The 19476-nt window shown below is 47.1% G+C and overlaps 1 pseudogene; it reads right to left on the bottom strand.

The window, feature by feature from the left end:
- Positions 1–19355: 19355 nt before the first annotated feature.
- Positions 19356–19476, bottom strand: LOC134929909 (5S ribosomal RNA; annotated as a pseudogene).

Raw genomic sequence — 19476 nt, 5'->3', positions numbered from 1 at the left:
ATTATGAATAAAATGTATAACACAGAAATAAGACCAGGGGTATTTACAAACATATAAATAAGAAGACCCTGCTTCCAAGCTTTCAATAAAAAATATGGTTTTATGTTGATATATATGTAGGGGCATATTTATCACAATCTGCATTTTTAATGCATATGTGATATTTTTTGCATAGATTTGCAAAGTGAAAATGAATATTTGCACACAAATTTACTGACAGTCTCTTGCAGGGCCGGTTCTAGGTGCGCGGCAAAAATATAGGGGTAAGGCTTCATGGGGAAAGAGCGTGGCAAGAGAGTACTACCAATTCACATAACACCGCACAGCTGTGTCTGTCAGTCACATTACACCACATCACACAGTGGTACCCCTTATACACATGATGCCATTTTAGAACCCTTTGCATGCATTACACCCAGTGGTGCAAGTAGAAAAAATGTCTTACGGGTACTGTGTGCGCGCGCCGAAGGCGTGCGTGCAAAAAAATGGGTGTGGCCAAATGCCACATGGGGCGTGGCCAATGGAAATGGGGGCGTGATACACATATGGGGGAGGGGCAGATACACGTATGACCCCAATAGTGCCAGATACACGTTGCCCCACAGTGCCAGATATACATTGCCCCACAGTGCCAGATACACATTGCCCCACAGTGACAGATATACATTGCCCCACAGTGCCAGATACACATTGACTAACAGTGCCAGATACACATTGCCCCACAGTGCCAGATACAGAAATGCCCCCAGAGTGCCAGATATACATTGCCTCGCAGTGTCAGATACACGTTGCCCCACAGTGCCAGATATACATTGCCCCACAGTGCCAGATACACATTGCCCCACAGTGCCAGATACACAAATGCCCCCACTGTGTCAGATATACATTGCCCCCCGTGCCAGATACAGAAATGCCCCTACAGTGCCAGATATGCCCCCAGTGCCAGATATCCCCCAGTGCCAGGTATACATGCCCCCCCAGTGCCAGATATCCCCCAGTGCCAGGTATACATGCCCCCCTGTGCCAGATATCCCCCAGTGCCAGGTATACATGCCCCCCTGTGCAGATACACGTTGCCCCACAGTGCCAGATACACATTGCCCCACAGTGCCAGATACAGAAATGCCCCCAGAGTGCCAGATATACATTGCCTCGCAGTGTCAGATACACATTGCCCCACAGTGACAGATATACATTGCCCCACAGTGCCAGATACACATTGACTAACAGTGCCAGATACACATTGCCCCACAGTGCCAGATACAGAAATGCCCCCAGAGTGCCAGATATACATTGCCTCGCAGTGTCAGATACACGTTGCCCCACAGTGCCAGATATACATTGCCCCACAGTGCCAGATACACATTGCCCCACAGTGCCAGATACACAAATGCCCCCACTGTGTCAGATATACATTGCCCCCCGTGCCAGATACAGAAATGCCCCTACAGTGCCAGATATGCCCCCAGTGCCAGATATCCCCCAGTGCCAGGTATACATGCCCCCCCAGTGCCAGATATCCCCCAGTGCCAGGTATACATGCCCCCCTGTGCCAGATATCCCCCAGTGCCAGGTATACATGCCCCCCTGTGCCAGATATCCCCCAGTGCCAGGTATACATGCCCCCCTGTGCCAGATATCCCCCAGTGCCAGGTATATATGCCCCCCAGTGCCAGATATCCCCCAGTGCCAGGTATATATGCCCCCCAGTGCCAGGTATATATGCCCCCCAGTGCCAGATATCCCCCAGTGCCAGGTATATATGCCTCCCAGTGCCAGATATCCCCCAGTGCCAGGTATATATGCCCCCCAGTGCCAGATATCCCCCAGTGCCAGGTATATATGCCCCCCAGTGCCAGATATCCCCCAGTGCCAGGTATATATGCCCCCCAGTGCCAGGCATATATGCCCCCCAGTGCCAGATATCCCCCAGTGCCAGATAGAAATGCCCCCCCAGTGCCAGATATCCCCCAGTGCCAGGTATAACCCCCCCCCCCCCTTCCCTGCTCACCGCTGCCGCTGGCCGCTGCCGTCCTGTGTGAGGGAAGGAGAGCGCAGCCTGTGCCTCTCCTTCCCCTCAGTCTCCGGCGGGTGTCTCACAGTTTAATTCAGCGCCGATCCGTGAGCCAATCAGAGCTCGCACCGCGAGCTCTGATTGGCTCACGAATCGGCGCTGAATTAAACTATGACAGCCGCCGGAGACTGAGGTGAAGGAGAGGCACAGGCTGCGCTCTCCTTCCCTCACACATCAGCGGCGGTGCGAGGAGCGGCGGCGGCCCGTCGGTGTGGGTACGGCGTACCCACAGCTAAATTCTTACGGGTACGCCGTACCCACCCGTACCCGCCCACTTGCACCACTGATTACACCACAGTAGAGCAGAGCCCCTTTTATACACCTTACGCCAGGTAGAGCCCCTTACACACATTACGCCAGGTGAGACCTGCATGGAAAGGACAGTAAAAAAAATCAATTGGAGATGGGCATAAGATGGCATATAAGAGGCAGCATTTTGTTGATCTCTCACTCATATTGCATGCAAGAGCCTTAGACCATTAGTTAACATACCCTCCAACTGTACCTTTTTTTATGGCCTGTACTGATTTTTGGCTCTCCAAACTTCCATTGAAAGTATAATTTGTAACGATTTTTATGTGTAAAATGTTGGAGGGTATGAGTTAAGCATCTAACAAGATTTATACTTACAGTATCTGGTTTTAATGCTGTGCTCTGTCAGCCCTCTCACATGGACCTAAAATTGCAGCAGAAGCCCACCCTCAGCTATATGAGGACCAGGAGATCACACAGCCTGCCTGTTCCTGCACTCATGCACTGTATAGATCATGTGACTGTAGCAGTCACATGACATAATGCAGCAGCAGGAACTAGGAAGTGTTCTGCAGGGGGTTAAGTGTAGTCACTGTGTGCGAAGCTGAGCCTGAGAGCCAGGATCATCCTCCAGGTACCTGAAGGGGTGAGTCCTTGGTGGCCCCCTGTCAGCTGGTGCCCGGAGGCCAATGTCTCCATAGCATCTGGGAGTTATGCCACATGTGGGAAGCAGGGGGTAGGCAGTCGGAGGCGGCAAGCATGGTGCAGGCAGCAGGTGGGCGCTGGCGGAGCGACTTCGGCTGCACCCTCAGGACGCAGCGCCCCAGGCAGGCATCCTGCTAGCCCACACCTAAAACTGCCACTGGTGTCATGACAGGAGGACTCCGATCAGTGTCCATCCTGTTGAAGAGCTGGAAGCAGTGTGATAGTGTAAATCTATTACACTGCTTCCTGGTTCAGGTCCCCAGTGCCCACTGCACATGTGCGGCCATCATCCGTCGCATGCGCCATAAGGGGTGATGGAAGGCGAGCCATAAAAATGTGCTAATTAGTAGCCCATAGGTTACTATAGGATAATGCCATCTGGAGATGGCTTTATCTGTCAAGGGCCAAACTCCAGACTTTGCAGCCTAGTGCTTCGGCTGCTGGCGGATATGGAGGAACCACAGCATATTTTGGAGATATCTGCTGCAGTCCCTCCATGGTACATTTGAGGAATACTTAATATTTGCGTCTGTTTTCAAGAAACATTCAACAAATATTATTTGATAACTAGGCCCCTTAAAGTGGAGACAAAAGGCTAAGAGTCCTTCCCATAAGTATTGTTAGAGGATTTATCCTGTTTGGTATAAAAGATGCAAATTTCCACTACTCTTAGGGAAGGATACAAATAGGCTTCAATCAAAATCGTTCTCAAATCAGTTCATTAACTCAGCTCTGAAGTTTGAAAATTTGCGGCAGATACAGTATTAGAACTTAGATAAACAAAAATATTGCAGATTATGTTGAGCAAGTTCAGACATGTTCCAGCTTGCTCAAGTTTAACTAGCAACACTGGGCCTAATTCAGCATGGAACGCAGGTACGAATGCGTTCGCATGCTGAACCTTTCTGGAGTGATGTGACGGCATCTCACCTGTGTGAACACCTCTGCCTGATTGACAGCATGAGGAGGCATCACATCGGAGTTTCGTGGGTGGCATGGGAGTGCACGTTCTGGACAACAAAGGCATGTCCGGACCGTATGCGGGGCGGGCCGCGGTGGCTGCGTGACGTTTCATGCAGCCGCTGTGACCCATAAGATGGCAGGTTGCCGTCTGCCTTAGCAGCTAGGCTGTGTAGGCAGAGGTCAACCCTAAACATGCAAGATCCATGTTTGTGGGGGAGGAGGGGGGGCAGGACCCAACTTGCAGGGCGGCATTGCCCTGTGCTGGACTGCATGTCAGTGTAATGGGTTGTAGATGTGCGATGTTACGCACATCTACAACCCATGCTGCATTAGGCCCACTGTACTGTAAATGTAACTGCTTTCAATACGAACTGTAGCTCTAGATACAGTAATGTTCTCCATTCTAATTAAAAATTATTATAATATATAACCATTTGCGCTCAATCAGAAATGCATAGTGTATTTTAATTTAGTTTGTTTTAAAGGTGAGCTGAAAACTGGAACTTTGCATTCAGATTTAGTTTCGCGAATTTGGCAGAAGCAGTTGATCCCAAAAATCACAAACATATCACTGTTACAACTGAAGGATCCTCTTCTTGGAAAGTCTATGTTCTCCGGAGGTCTTCTGGGCAGTGACTCCTGTACACCCTGGGTTGAGACTCGTAGAACTTGCCAGCAGGTCTTCTAGCTTATAATTGCCGCTTTTCCCTTAAGATGTGATATGAATACTGGTACTGGGATGCCACCAGGACTTACGCCACTGACGGTACTACGAGCTCAATACGGAGCGACCTGAATCATTGCCGATGAGGAGGTGAACCTAACAGTAGAGGAGAGTGACCTGAATGAAAAGATAAGAGAGAAATACAACGAGGTCAGGGAAAATAAGAATGGAAGTTTAGATAGAAGGGTCTCAGATAGGGACAAACTGGATGAATACAATAACTTAAGAGTTTTGGATGACAGGGAGTACAGTAACACTGAGTACTCTGGATCTGTTGGTGTAGTTGGAGGATACAGAGGTGAGGAAAAATGTGGGAGGGTAGAAGCATAAACGTAACAAGCTAACGAGACATAAATAGACAGGAAAAAACATTACACATGACAGGTAATGCAGCTAACAGAGCTGGACACAGGAATACTGCAGCAGACTTTAACAGAAAAGCAGGCAAATAATCCACAAAGATAATCCTTAGAGACAAGGGCTTCCGCTGCAACCTAGAACTATAACCAGCAATGAATGAGAGACAGACACAGGTAATAAAGGAAGCATGAGTCAATCACCACCTGAGCACAGCCAAGCTTCCCTTGATGAACAACTCTGTGCAGCTGTCCTGATGAAAGATCACAAATCCCCAGCGCAGACCCTTCCGCCAGCATCCCTGGCTGCTAGGGAGCTGGCAGACAGGAAGCTAGTCACGTCCCCAGTTTTCAAGGGAGCGGTGGCCGAGGGAGCTTAGCAATAACCAGACGCTGCGGGGAAGTCACGTGCCGTGGCGGCTTGTGACAATCACCATAAAACTTTGCATTAGCCAATTTGAACTGGGAGAACTAAACACAGAGAGGGGTCTTAGAGTCTAGCAGCCCTCTAGCAGCCAGCCATGCTGTAATAAGTGGTGAAGGAGCTGTTAATGGGGCAAAGTCATCACCATGACACACAGTAACTGACTCACATGTTTGTGGTGGTACACTGAATGCAGAGCATGCATATGCTTGATGGAAGTTACATTTAGAGATGAGCGGGTTCGGTTCCTCGGAATCCGAACCCCCCCGAACTTCAGCCTTTTTACACGGGTCCGTGGCAGACTCGGATCTTCCCGCCTTGCTCGGCTAACCCGAGCGCGCCCGAACGTCATCATCCCGCTGTCGGATTCTTGCGAGGCTCGTATTCTATCGCGAGACTCGGATTCTATATAAGGAGCCGCGCGTCGCCGCCATTTTCACACGTGCATTGAGATTGATAGGGAGAGGACGTGGCTGGCGTCCTCTCCGTTAGAATAGATAGAGACACTTCAGTTGATTACTTAGTAATTTTGGGGAGCATTAGGAGTACTCAGAGTGCAGAGTTTTGCTGATAGTTAGTTACTAGTGACTGACCACCACCAGTTTTATTTATTATTTAATATAATCCGTTCTCTGCCTGAAAAAAAACGATACACAGTCACATACCATATCTGTGCTCAGCCTCAGTGTGCTGCATGATATATCTATGTATATCTGACTGTGCTGAGTGCTCACTGCTCACACAGCTGAATTGTGGGGGAGACTGGGGTGCAGTTATAGCAGGAGTACAGTGCACACTTTTGCTGCCAGTGTGACTGACCAGTGACCACCAGTATATTGTCTGCCTGAAAAAGTTAAACACTCCTGTGGTGTTTTTTTTTTTTTATTCTATAAACGCATTCTGCTGACAGTGTCCAGCAGGTCCGTCATTCATTATATTATATAAATATTTACCTGCAGTAGTGTTATATTTTTTTTTGTTCATCTCTATCATCTTTATCATCTCTATATTAGCAGACGCAGTACGGTAGTCCACGGCTGTGGCTACCTCTGTGTCGTCAGTGCTCGTCCATAATTGTATACCTACCTGTGGTGGGTTTTTTTTTTCTATCTTCTTCATACTAGTAGTTTAGGAGTCTGCTGACAGTGTCCAGCAGGTCCGTCATTATATTATATATACCTGCAGTAGTGATATATATATATTTTTTATATCATTATCATCTCTATACTAGCAGACGCAGTACGGTAGTCCACGGCTGTAGCTACCTCTGTGTCGTCAGTGCTCGTCCATAATTGTATACCTACCTGTGGTGGGTTTTTTTTTCTATCTTCTTCATACTAGTAGTTTAGGAGTCTGCTGACAGTGTCCAGCAGGTCCGTCATTATATTATATATACCTGCAGTAGTGATATATATATATTTTTTATATCATTATCATCTCTATACTAGCAGACGCAGTACGGTAGTCCACGGCTGTAGCTACCTCTGTGTCGTCAGTGCTCGTCCATAATTGTATACCTACCTGTGGTGGGGTTTTTTTTTCTATCTTCTTCATACTAGTAGTTTAGGAGTCTGCTGACAGTGTCCAGCAGGTCCGTCATTATATTATATATACCTGCAGTAGTGATATATATATATTTTTTATATCATTATCATCTCTATACTAGCAGACGCAGTACGGTAGTCCACGGCTGTGGCTACCTCTGTGTCGTCAGTGCTCGTCCATAATTGTATACCTACCTGTGGTGGGGGTTTTTTTTCTATCTTCTTCATACTAGTAGTTTAGGAGTCTGCTGACAGTGTCCAGCAGGTCCGTCATTATATTATATGTACCTGCAGTAGTGATATATATATATTTTTTATATCATTATCATCTCTATGCTAGCAGACGCAGTACGGTAGTCCACGGCTGTGGCTACCTCTGTGTCGTCAGTGCTCGTCCATAATTGTATACCTACCTGTGGTGGGGGTTTTTTTCTATCTTCTTCATACTAGTAGTTTAGGAGTCTGCTGACAGTGTCCAGCAGGTCCGTCATTATATTATATATACCTGCAGTAGTGATATATATATATTTTTTATATCATTATCATCTCTATACTAGCAGACGCAGTACGGTAGTCCACGGCTGTAGCTACCTCTGTGTCGTCAGTGCTCGTCCATAATTGTATACCTACCTGTGGTGGGGGTTTTTTTTCTATCTTCTTCATACTAGTAGTTTAGGAGTCTGCTGACAGTGTCCAGCAGGTCCGTCATTATATTATATATACCTGCAGTAGTGATATATATATATATTTTTTATATCATTATCATCTTTATACTAGCAGACGCAGTACGGTAGTCCACGGCTGTAGCTACCTCTGTGTCGTCAGTGCTCGTCCATAATTGTATACCTACCTGTGGTGGGGTTTTTTTTTCTATCTTCTTCATACTAGTAGTTTAGGTGTCTGCTGACAGTGTCCAGCAGGTCCGTCATTATATTATATATACCTGTAGTAGTGATATATATATATTTTTTATATCATTATCATCTCTATACTAGCAGACGCAGTACGGTAGTCCATGGCTGTGGCTACCTCTGTGTCGTCAGTGCTCGTCCATAATTGTATACCTACCTGTGGTGGGTTTTTTTTTTCTATCTTCTTCATACTAGTAGTTTAGGAGTCTGCTGACAGTGTCCAGCAGGTCCGTCATTATATTATATATACCTGCAGTAGTGATATATATATATTTTTTATATCATTATCATCTCTATACTAGCAGACGCAGTACGGTAGTCCACGGCTGTGGCTACCTCTGTGTCGTCAGTGCTCGTCCATAATTGTATACCTACCTGTGGTGGGGTTTTTTTTTCTATCTTCTTCATACTAGTAGTTTAGGAGTCTGCTGACAGTGTCCAGCAGGTCCGTCATTATATTATATATACCTGCAGTAGTGATATATATATATTTCTCTAACGTCCTAGTGGATGCTGGGAACTCCGTAAGGACCATGGGGAATAGCGGGCTCCGAAGGAGGCTGGGCACTCTAGAAAGATCTTAGACTACCTGGTGTGCACTGGCTCCTCCCACTATGACCCTCCTCCAAGCCTCAGTTAGATTTCGTGCCCGGCCGAGGTTGGATGCACACTAGGGGCTCTCCTGAGCTCTTAGAAAGTTATAGTCTTAGAATTTGTTCTTTTCAGTGAGACCTGCTGGCAACAGGCTCACTGCAGCGAGGGACTAAGGGGAGAAGAAGCGAACTCGCCTGCTTGCAGCCGGATTGGGCTTCTTAGGCTACTGGACACCATTAGCTCCAGAGGGATCGACCGCAGGCCCAGCCTTGATGTTCGGTCCCGGAGCCGCGCCGCCGTCCCCCTTACAGAGCCAGAAGCAAGAAGATGGTCCGGAAAATCGGCGGCATGAAGACTCAGTCTTCACCAAGGTAGCGCACAGCACTGCAGCTGTGCGCCATTGCTCCTCTCACACACTTCATACTCCGGTCACTGAGGGTGCAGGGCGCTGGGGGGGGGCGCCCTGAGGCAGCAATAAAAACACCTTGGCTGGCAAAAATACCTCAATATATAGCCCCAGGGGCTATATATGAGGTAAATACCCCTGCCAGAAGTCCATAAAAAACGGGAGAATAGGCCGCGAAAAAGGGGCGGAGCCTATCTCCTCAGCACACTGGCGCCATTTTCCCTCACAGCTCCGTTGGAGGGAAGCTCCCTGGCTCTCCCCTGCAGTCTACAAGGGTTAAAAAAAGAGAGAGGGGGCACTAAATTTAGGCGCAGTATACATTATATATATATAGATATAAAGCTATAGGGGACATAACTCAGTTAGTCCCTGCAGTATATAGCGCTCTGGTGTGTGCTGGCATACTCTCACTCTGTCCCCCCAAAGGGCTTTTGTGGGTCCTGTCCTCGTTTAGAGCATTCCCTGTGTGTCTGCGGTGTGTCGGTACGGCTGTGTCGACATGTTGAATGAGGAGGCTTATATGGTGACGGAACAGAGGCCGATATATGTGATGTCGCCCCCTGTGGGGCCGACACCAGAGTGGATAGAGAGGTAAAAGGTATTAACCGACAGTGTCAACTCCTTACATAAAAGGGTGGATGACGTAACAGCTGTGGGACAGCCGGCTTCGCAGCCCGCGCCTGCCCAGGCGTCTCAAAGGCCATCAGGGGCTCAAAAACGCCCGCTCTCTCAGATGGCAGACACAGATGTCGACACGGAGTCTGACTCCAGTGTCGACAAGGTGGAGACATATACACAATCCAATCCGTGACTTGATCCCGGCAATAAAAAATGTGTTATACATTTCTGACTTTAACCTCTATAAATGGGTTTTAGGTTTGGGGAGAAAAAACAGGCAGTGTTTTGTTCCCCCATCAGATGAATAAATGAAGTGTGTGAAAAGCGTGGGTTCCCCCATTAAGAAACTGGTAATTTATAAAAAGTTACTGATGGCGTACCCTTTCCCGCCAGGAGGATAAGTTACGCTGGGAGATATCCCCTAGGGTGGATAAGGCGCTCACACGTTTGTCAAAAAAGGTGGCACTGCCGTCTTAGGATACGGCCACTTTAATAGGTACCTGTTGATAAAAAAAAAAAAAAAAAAAAACAGGAGGCTATCCTGAAGTCTGTATTTACACACTCAGGTACTAGACTGAGACCTGCAGATAGTGCTGCTGCAGCGTGGTTGGTGACCCTGTCAAACAGGGATAATAGTTGGCAAACATAAAAACATATTAAAGACGTTGTCTTATATATGGGGGATGCACAGAGGGATATTTTGCCGGCTGGCATCCAAAATAAATGTAATGTCCATTCTGTCAGGAGGGTATTAGAGACCTGTCACTGGACAGGTGATGCTGACTTAAAAAGCGCATAGAGAGCCTTATAAGAGTGAGGAATTATTTGGGGATGGTCTCTGGGACCTCGTATCCACAGCAACTGCTGGGAAGAAATAATTTTACCTCAGGTTTCCTCACAGAAAAAGGTACAGTCCTTTCGGCTTCAGAAAAGCAAGCGGGTCAAATGGCGCTTCCTTTCTGTACAGAGACAAGGGTAGAGGGAAAAAGCTGCACCAGTCAGCCTGTTCCCAGAATCAAGATTCTTCCCCCGCCTCCTGTGAGTACACACCATGACGCGGGTGCTCCACAGGTGTAGCCAGGTACGGTGGGGGGCCGCCTCAAAAATTTCAGCAATTAGTGGGCTCGCTCACAGGTGGATCCCTGTTTCTTCCAAATAGTATTTCAGGGGTACAAGCTGGAATTAGAGATGTCTCCCCCCAGCCGTTTCCTAAAATATGCCTTGCTGACAACTCCCTCAAGCAGGGAGGCTGTGCTAGAGGCAATTAATAAGCGGTATTCCCAGCAGGTAATACTCAAGGTGCCCCTACTTCAACAAGGACGGGGTTACTATTCCACACGGGTTGGGGTACCGAAACCGCATGGTTCGGTGTGACCCATTTTATATTTAAAATCCTTGAACATAAAAAAATTCAAGTTCAAGATGGAATCGCTCAGGGCGGTTATTGCAAGCCTGGACGAGGGGGATTACATGATATCCCGGGACATCAAGGATGCTTACCTGCATGTCCCCATTTACCATCCTCGCCAGGAGTACCTCAGGTTTGTGGTACAGGATTACCATTACCAAGTCCATACACTGCCGTTTGGACTGTACATGGCACCGAGGGTGTTTTATCAAGGTAATGGCCGAAATGATGATATTCCTTCAAAAAAAAGGGAGTTGTAATTATCCCGTAATTGGACAATCTCGTTATAAGGGCGAGGTCCAAGGAGCAGTTGGTAGTCGGGGTAGCACTATTTTGGAGTGCCCATCTTCAAGAGGGCCGCAGGTTCGGCATACAGGACTAGGTCCTAGTGACCATGGATTCCAGCCTTTGAGGCTGGGGGGCAGTCACATAGGGAAGAAACTTCCAGGGACTTTGGTCAAGTCAGGTTATTTCCCTACACATAAATATTCTGGATCTGAGGGCCATTTACAATGCCCTGAGGCCAGCAAGGCCTCTGCTTCAAAACCAGCCGGTACTGATCCAATCAGACAGCATCACGGCAGTCGCCCATGTAATCAACAGGGCGGCACAAAAAGCAGGATGGCGATGGCAGAAGCCACAAGGATTCTCCGATAGGCGGAAAATCATGTGTTAGCACTGTCAGCAGTGTTCATTCCCGGAGTGGACAACTGGGAAGCAGATCTTCTCAACAGACACGACCTCCACCCGGGAGAATGGGGACTTCCTCCAGAAGTCTTCCAATAGGATTGTACACCATTGGGAAAGGCCACAGGTGGACATGATGGCGTCCCGCCTTAACAAAAAGCTATAAAAGATATTGCTCCAGGTCAAGGGACCCTCAGGCGATAGCTATGGACGCTCTGGTAACACCGTGGGTGTACCAGTCGGTTTAGGTGTTCTCCCCTCTGCCTCTCATACCAAAGGTACTGAGAATAATAAGAAGGCGAGGAGTAAGAACGATACTCGTGGATGGCCAAGAAGAGCTTGGTACCCAGAACTTCAAGAATTTATATCAGAGGACCAATGGCCTCTGCCACTCAGTCAGGACCTGCGGCAGCAGGGGCCCTGTCTGTTCCAAGACTTACTGCGGCTGCGTTTGACGGCATGGCGGTTGAACGCCGGATCCTGAAGGAAAAGGGTATTCCGGAGGAAGTAATTCCTACGCTTACTAAAGCCAGGAAAGAGGTTACAGCAACTCATTATCACCGCATATGGCAAAAATATATTGCATGGTGTGAGGCCGAAAGGGCCCCACAGAGGAATTTCAACTAGGTCGATTTCTGCATTTCCTGCAAGCAGGAGTGACTATGGGCCTTAAATTGGGTTCCATTAAGGTACAGATCTCGGCTCTGTCGATTTTCTTTCAAAAAAGAACTAGCTTCAGTACCTGAAGTTCAGACATTTATAAAAGGAGTGCTGCATAGTCAGCCCCCGTTTGTGCCTCCTGTGGCACCTTGGGATCTCAACGTGGTGTTGAGTATTCTTAAAATCACTTTGGTTTGAACCACTAAAAACCGTGGATCTGAAATATCTCACATGGAAGGTGGTTATGTTATTTGCCTTGGCTTCTGCCAGGCGAGTATCAGAATTGGCGGCTTTGTCTTGTAAAAGCCCTTATTTGATTTTCCATATGGATAGGGCAGAATTGAGGACTCGTCCCCAGTTTCTCCCTAAGGTGGTGTCAGCGTTTCACCTGAACCAGCCTATTGTGGTGCCTGCGGCTACTAAGGATTTGGAGGACTCCAAGTTGCTAGACGTTGTCAGGGCCCTGAAAATATATGTTTCCAGGACGGCTGGAGTCAGAAAATCTGACTCGCTGTTTATCCTATATGCACCCAACAAGCTGGGTGCTCCTGCTTCTAAGCAGACTATTGCTCGTTGGATTTGTAGTACAATTCAGCTTGCACATACTGTGGCAGGCCTGCCACAGCCAAAATCTGTCAATGCCCATTCCACAAGGAAGGTGGGCTCATCTTGGGCGGCTGCCCGAGGGGTCTCGGCTTTACAACTTTGCCGACAGCTACTTGGTCAGGGGCAAACACGTTTGCAAAATTCTACAAATTTGATACCCTGGCTGAGGAGGACCTGGAGTTCTCTCATTCGGTGCTGCAGAGTCATCCGCACTCTCCCGCCCGTTTGGGAGCTTTGGTATAATCCCCATGGTCCTTACGGAGTTCCCAGCATCCACTAGGACGTTAGAGAAAATAAGAATTTACTCACCGGTAATTCTATTTCTCGTAGTCCGTAGTGGATGCTGGGCGCCCATCCCAAGTGCGGTTTATCTGCATTACTTGTACATAGTTATTGTTAACTAAATCGGGTTATTGTTGAGCCATCTGTTGAGAGGCTCTATTGTTTCATACTGTTAACTGTGTTTCATATCACGAGTTGTACGGTGTGATTGGTGTGGCTGGTATGAGTCTTACCCGGGATTCAATATCCTTCCTTATTGTGTACGCTCGTCCGGGCACAGTACCTAACTGAGGCTTGGAGGAGGGTCATAGTGGGAGGAGCCAGTGCACACCAGGTAGTCTAAGATCTTTCTAGAGTGCCCAGCCTCCTTCGGAGCCCGCTATTCCCCATGGTCCTTACGGAGTTCCCAGCATCCACTACGGACTACGAGAAATAGAATTACCGGTGAGTAAATTCTTATTTTTTTATATCATTATCATCTCTATACTAGCAGACGCAGTACGGTAGTCCACGGCTGTAGCTACCTCTGTGTCGTCAGTCACTCGTCATCCATAAGTATACTAGTATCCATCCATCTCCATTGTTTACCTGAGGTGCCTTTTAGTTGTGCCTATTAAAATATGGAGAACAAAAATGTTGAGGTTCCAAAAATAGGGAAAGATCAAGATCCACTTCCACCTCGTGCTGAAGCTGCTGCCACTAGTCATGGCCGAGACGATGAAATTCCATCAACGTTGTCTGCCAAGGCCGATGCCCAATGTCATAGTACAGAGCATGTAAAATCCAAAACACAAAATATCAGTAAAAAAAGGACTCAAAAATCTAAAATAAAATCATCGTCGGAGAAGCGTAAACTTGCCAATATGCCATTTACCACACGGAGTGGCAAGGAACGGCTGAGGCCCTGGCCTATGTTCATGGCTAGTGGTTCAGCTTCACATGAGGATGGAAGCACTCAGCCTCTCACTAGAAAAATGAAAAGACTTAAGCTGGCAAAAGCACAGCAAAGAACTGTCCAATTGTGTCGGTTGCGATGCCTGACCTTCCCAACACTGGACGTGAAGAGCATGCGCCTTCCACCATTTGCACGCCCCCTGCAAGTGCTGGAAGGAGCACCCGCAGTCCAGTTCCTGATAGTCAGATTGAAGATGTCAGTGTTGAAGTACACCAGGATGAGGAGGATATGGGTGTTGCTGGCGCTGGGGAGGAAATTGACAAGGAGGATTCTGATGGTGAGGTGGTTTGTTTAAGTCAGGCACCCGGGGAGACACCTGTTGTCCGTGGGAGGAATATGGCCATTGACATGCCTGGTGAAAATACCAAAAAAATCAGCTCTTTGGTGTGGAAGTATTTCAACAGAATTGCGGACAACAGGTGTCAAGCCGTGTGTTGCCTTTGTCAAGCTGTAATAAGTAGGGGTAAGGACGTTAACCACCTCGGAACATCCTCCCTTATACGTCACCTGCAGCGCATTCATCATAAGTCAGTGACAAGTTCAAAAACTTTGGGCGACAGCGGAAGCAGTCCACTGACCAGTAAATCCCTTCCTCTTGTAACCAAGCTCACGCAAACCACCCCACCAACTCCCTCAGTGTCAATTTCCTCCTTCCCCAGGAATGCCAATAGTCCTGCAGGCCATGTCACTGGCAATTCTGACGAGTCCTCTCCTGCCTGGGATTCCTCCGATGCATCCTTGAGTGTAACGCCTACTGCTGCTGGCGCTGCTGTTGTTGCTGCTGGGAGTCGATGGTCATCCCAGAGGGGAAGTCGTAAGACCACTTTTACTACTTCCACCAAGCAATTGACTGTCCAACAGTCCTTTGCGAGGAAGATGAAATATCACAGCAGTCATCCTGCTACAAAGCGGATAACTGAGGCCTTGGCATCCTGGGCGGTGAGAAACGTGGTTCCGGTATCCATCATTACTGCAGAGCCAACTATAGACTTGATTGAGGTACTGTGTCCCCGGTACCAAATACCATCTAGGTTCCATTTCTCTAGGCAGGCGATACCGAAAATGTACACAGACCTCAGAAAAACACTCACCAGTGTCCTAAAAAATGCAGTTGTACCCAATGTCCACTTAACCACGGACATGTGGACAAGTGGAGCAGGGCAGACTCAGGACTATATGACTGTGACAGCCCACTGGGTAGATGTATTGACTCCCGCCGCAAGAACAGCAGCGGCGGCACCAGTAGCAGCATCTCGCAAACGCCAACTCTTTCCTAGGCAGGCTACGCTTTGTATCACCGCTTTCCAGAATACGCACACAGCTAAAAACCTCTTACGGCAACTGAGGAAGATTATCGCAGAATGGCTTACCCCAATTGGACTCTCCTGTGGATTTGTGGCATCTGACAACGCCAGCAATATTGTGTGTGCATTAAATATGGGCAAATTCCAGCACGTCCCATGTTTTGCACATACCTTGAATTTGGTGGTGCAGAATTATTTAAAAAACGAGAGGGGCGTGCAAGAGATGCTGTCGGTGGCCAGAAGAATTGCGGGACACTTTCGGCGTACAGGCACCACGTACAGAAGACTGGAGCAACACCAAAAACGCTTGAACCTGCCCTGCCATCATCTGAAGCAAGAAGTGGTAACGAGGTGGAATTCAACCCTCTATATGCTTCAGAGGTTGGAGGAGCAGCAAAAGGCCATTCAAGCCTATACAACTGACCACGATATAGGAGGTGGAATGCACCTGTCTCAAGCGCAGTGGAGAATGATTTCAACATTGTGCAAGGTTCTGCAACCTTTTGAACTTGCCACACGTGAAGTCAGTTCAGACACTGCCAGCCTGAGTCAGGTCATTCCCCTCATCAGGCTTTTGCAGAAGAAGCTGGAGACATTGAAGGAGGAGCTAACACTGAGCGATTCCGCTAGGCATGTGGGACTTGTGGATGGAGCCCTTAATTCGCTTAACAAGGATTCACGGGTGGTCAATCTGTTGAAATCAGAGCACTACATTTTGGCCACCGTGCTCGATCCTAGATTTAAAACCTACGTTGTATCTCTCTTTCCGGCAGACACAAGTCTGCAGGGGTTCAAAGAACTGCTGGTGAGAAAATTGTCAAGTCAAGCGGAACGCGACCTGTCAACATCTCCTCCTTCACATTCTCCCGCAACTGGGGGTGCGAGGAAAAGGCTCAGAATTCCGAGCCCACCCGCTGGCGGTGATGCAGGGCAGTCTGGAGCGACTGCTGATGCTGACATCTGGTCCGGACTGAAGGACCTGACAACGATTACGGACATGTCGTCTACTGTCACTGCATATGATTCTCTCACCATTGAAAGAATGGTGGAGGATTATATGAGTGACCGCATCCAAGTAGGCACGTCAGACAGTCCGTACGTATACTGGCAGGAAAAAGAGGCAATTTGGAGGCCCTTGCACAAACTGGCTTTATTCTACCTAAGTTGCCCTCCCACAAGTGTGTACTCCGAAAGAGTGTTTAGTGCCGCCGCTCACCTTGTCAGCAATCGGCGTACGAGGTTACTTCCAGAAAATGTGGAGAAGATGATGATCATTAAAATGAATTATAATCAATTCCTCCATGGAGACATTCACCAGCAGCAATTGCCTCCACAAAGTACACAGGGAGCTGTGATGGTTGATTCCAGTGGGGACGAATTGATAATTTGTGAGGAGGGGGATGTACACGGTGATGAATCGGAGGATGATGATGAGGTGGACATCTTGCCTCTGTAGAGCCAGTTTGTGCAAGGAGAGATTAATTGCTTCTTTTTTGGTGGGGGTCCAAACCAACCCGTCATTTCAGTCACAGTCGTGTGGCAGACCCTGTCACTGAAATGATGGGTTGGTTAAAGTGTGCATGTCCTGTTTATACAACATAAGGGTGGGTGGGAGGGCCCAAGGACAATTCCATCTTGCACCTCTTTTTTCTTTCATTTTTCTTTGCGTCATGTGCTGTTTGGGGAGTGTTTTTTGGAAGGGCCATCCTGCGTGACACTGCAGTGCCACTCCTAGATGGGCCAGGTGTTTGTGTCGGCCACTAGGGTCGCTTATCTTAGTCACACAGCTACCTCATTGCGCCTCTTTTTTTTCTTCTTTGCGTCATGTGCTGTTTGGGGAGTGTTTTTTGGAAGGGCCATCCTGCGTGACACTGCAGTGCCACTCCTAGATGGGCCAGGTGTTTGTGTCGGCCACTAGGGTCACTTATCTTAGTCACACAGCTACCTCATTGCGCCTCATTTTTTTCTTCTTTGCGTCATGTGCTGTTTGGGGAGTATTTTTTGGAAGGGCCATCCGGCCTGACACTGCAGTGCCACTCCTAGATGGGCCAGGTGTTTGTGTCGGCCACTAGGGTCGCTTAGCTTACTCACACAGCTACCTCATTGCGCCTCTTTTTTTCTTTGCGTCATGTGCTGTTTGGGGAGTGTTTTTTGGAAGGGCCATCCTGCGTGACACTGCAGTGCCACTCCTAGATGGGCCAGGTGTTTGTGTCGGCCACTAGGTTTGCTGAGCTTAGTCACACAGCTACCTCATTGCGCCTCTTTTTTTCTTTGCGTCATGTGCTGTTTGGGGAGTGTTTTTTGGAAGGGCCATCCTGCGTGACACTGCAGTGCCACTCCTAGATGGGCCAGGTGTTTGTGTCGGCCACTTGGGTCGCTGAGCTTAGTCATCCAGCGACCTCGGTGCAAATTTTAGGACTAAAAATAATATTGTGAGGTGTGAGGTGTTCAGAATAGACTGAAAATGAGTGGAAATTATGGTTATTGAGGTTAATAATACTTTGGGATCAAAATGACCCCCAAATTCTATGATTTAAGCTGTTTTTTAGGGTTTTTTGAAAAAAACCACCCGAATCCAAAACACACCCGAATCCGACAAAAAAAATTCGGTGAGGTTTTGCCAAAACGCGTTCGAACCCAAAACACGGCCACGGAACCGAACCCAAAACCAAAACACAAAACCCGAAAAATTTCCGGTGCACATCTCTAGTTACATTGGCTGTTTGCAACCACGTCTGATAAACAATTGTTAGTTTCTTAAGCAGAACATAAAAACAAAGTAATACAAAATGTGAATATTAGTCAAATATTCATTCTTTATTGGGTTAACCTCATTTTTCGAGTTGCTGTAATTAAAACAAATGTGTACAGTGCTTTTGTTTGTTGAAAATTGATTTCTGTTGAGGATTAATGTGGTGTATACTTTCCCCTTGATGTGCCTGATTGCATATACATGAGCTTCGTTTAGCTGTTTGCTCTTGGATTAGACTTTAACTAAAAAAGGACATTTGTTCATTAAAACCAGGATTTATAATACACATAAGCTAATTATTTTACGGTTCTAAATACAAATACAAACATGTTACAGAAAATAATTTAGCGGCGTTACAGCATGAAACAAGTATTCATTTCAATAAATGTCACTAGGTTGTTTACAAAGTAAATGACTAAAGATCACATTACTAAGGATGGGCACAAACACAGTAATTGCCTTGAACTAGCATAAATCTGCATTCATATCATCTCACCTCAATGGATTATATTAAGGTCCTGTACTCCCCAAAAAACATTGAAACAGTACATTTTCTGTGTAATAAAAAACCTACATTTGGGATATAAAGTAACATACATACAGTAATTTACAAACACAGAATAGTATGTCAATGTGTGTATCAGTGCAAATGCCCACATCTGTGCGCTGCCCTAAGTGACATGTTAACATAGAAAAAAAGAAAAAAAGAGGACTCTTATTGGGAAGCACTCATATACAGATAATGTTCTATGACTGGATGTCACAATAGCTAACTAAAATGAAATACTTTAATAATTCTCAATAAAATTAATTATTGAGGAGTTCAATGAGCGCCAATATTTGTTAAATAGTGACATTGCGAAAATATAGAAAGTAATATATAAATTGCAAGGTGCAAATACCTAATATAGGCCGAGATGGGTATGTCTGTGATTTTGTGGACAAACACACTCCAACTGTAGGACGACCTGTGGTCAAAAAAGCTGCTCATTCAGTGTATATATATATGACCATCATTTGAAAACTGCTATATATCCCAAATGGGAATTGGATCCTAGCAGGTGGTTGAATCATAGGTCATAACCGAGATGTAAGACAATGCTCTATATTAGTGACAAGTGGGTGGCAAATATTTGCAGTACCAGGGTGTTCCTTGGTGGTCTCCCATCCAAGTACTTAAACCGGCCCTCCACTGCTTGGCTTCCAAGATCAGATGAGATTGGGCATCTCCAGCGGGGTATGACCGCAGAC

Source organism: Pseudophryne corroboree, chromosome 5 (genome assembly GCF_028390025.1).
Source record: "Pseudophryne corroboree isolate aPseCor3 chromosome 5, aPseCor3.hap2, whole genome shotgun sequence".
In the NCBI taxonomy this organism is placed as follows: Eukaryota; Metazoa; Chordata; class Amphibia; order Anura; family Myobatrachidae; genus Pseudophryne; species Pseudophryne corroboree.
Note: the sequence above shows the minus strand (reverse complement) of the source record. Positions and strands in the feature narration are given on the sequence as shown.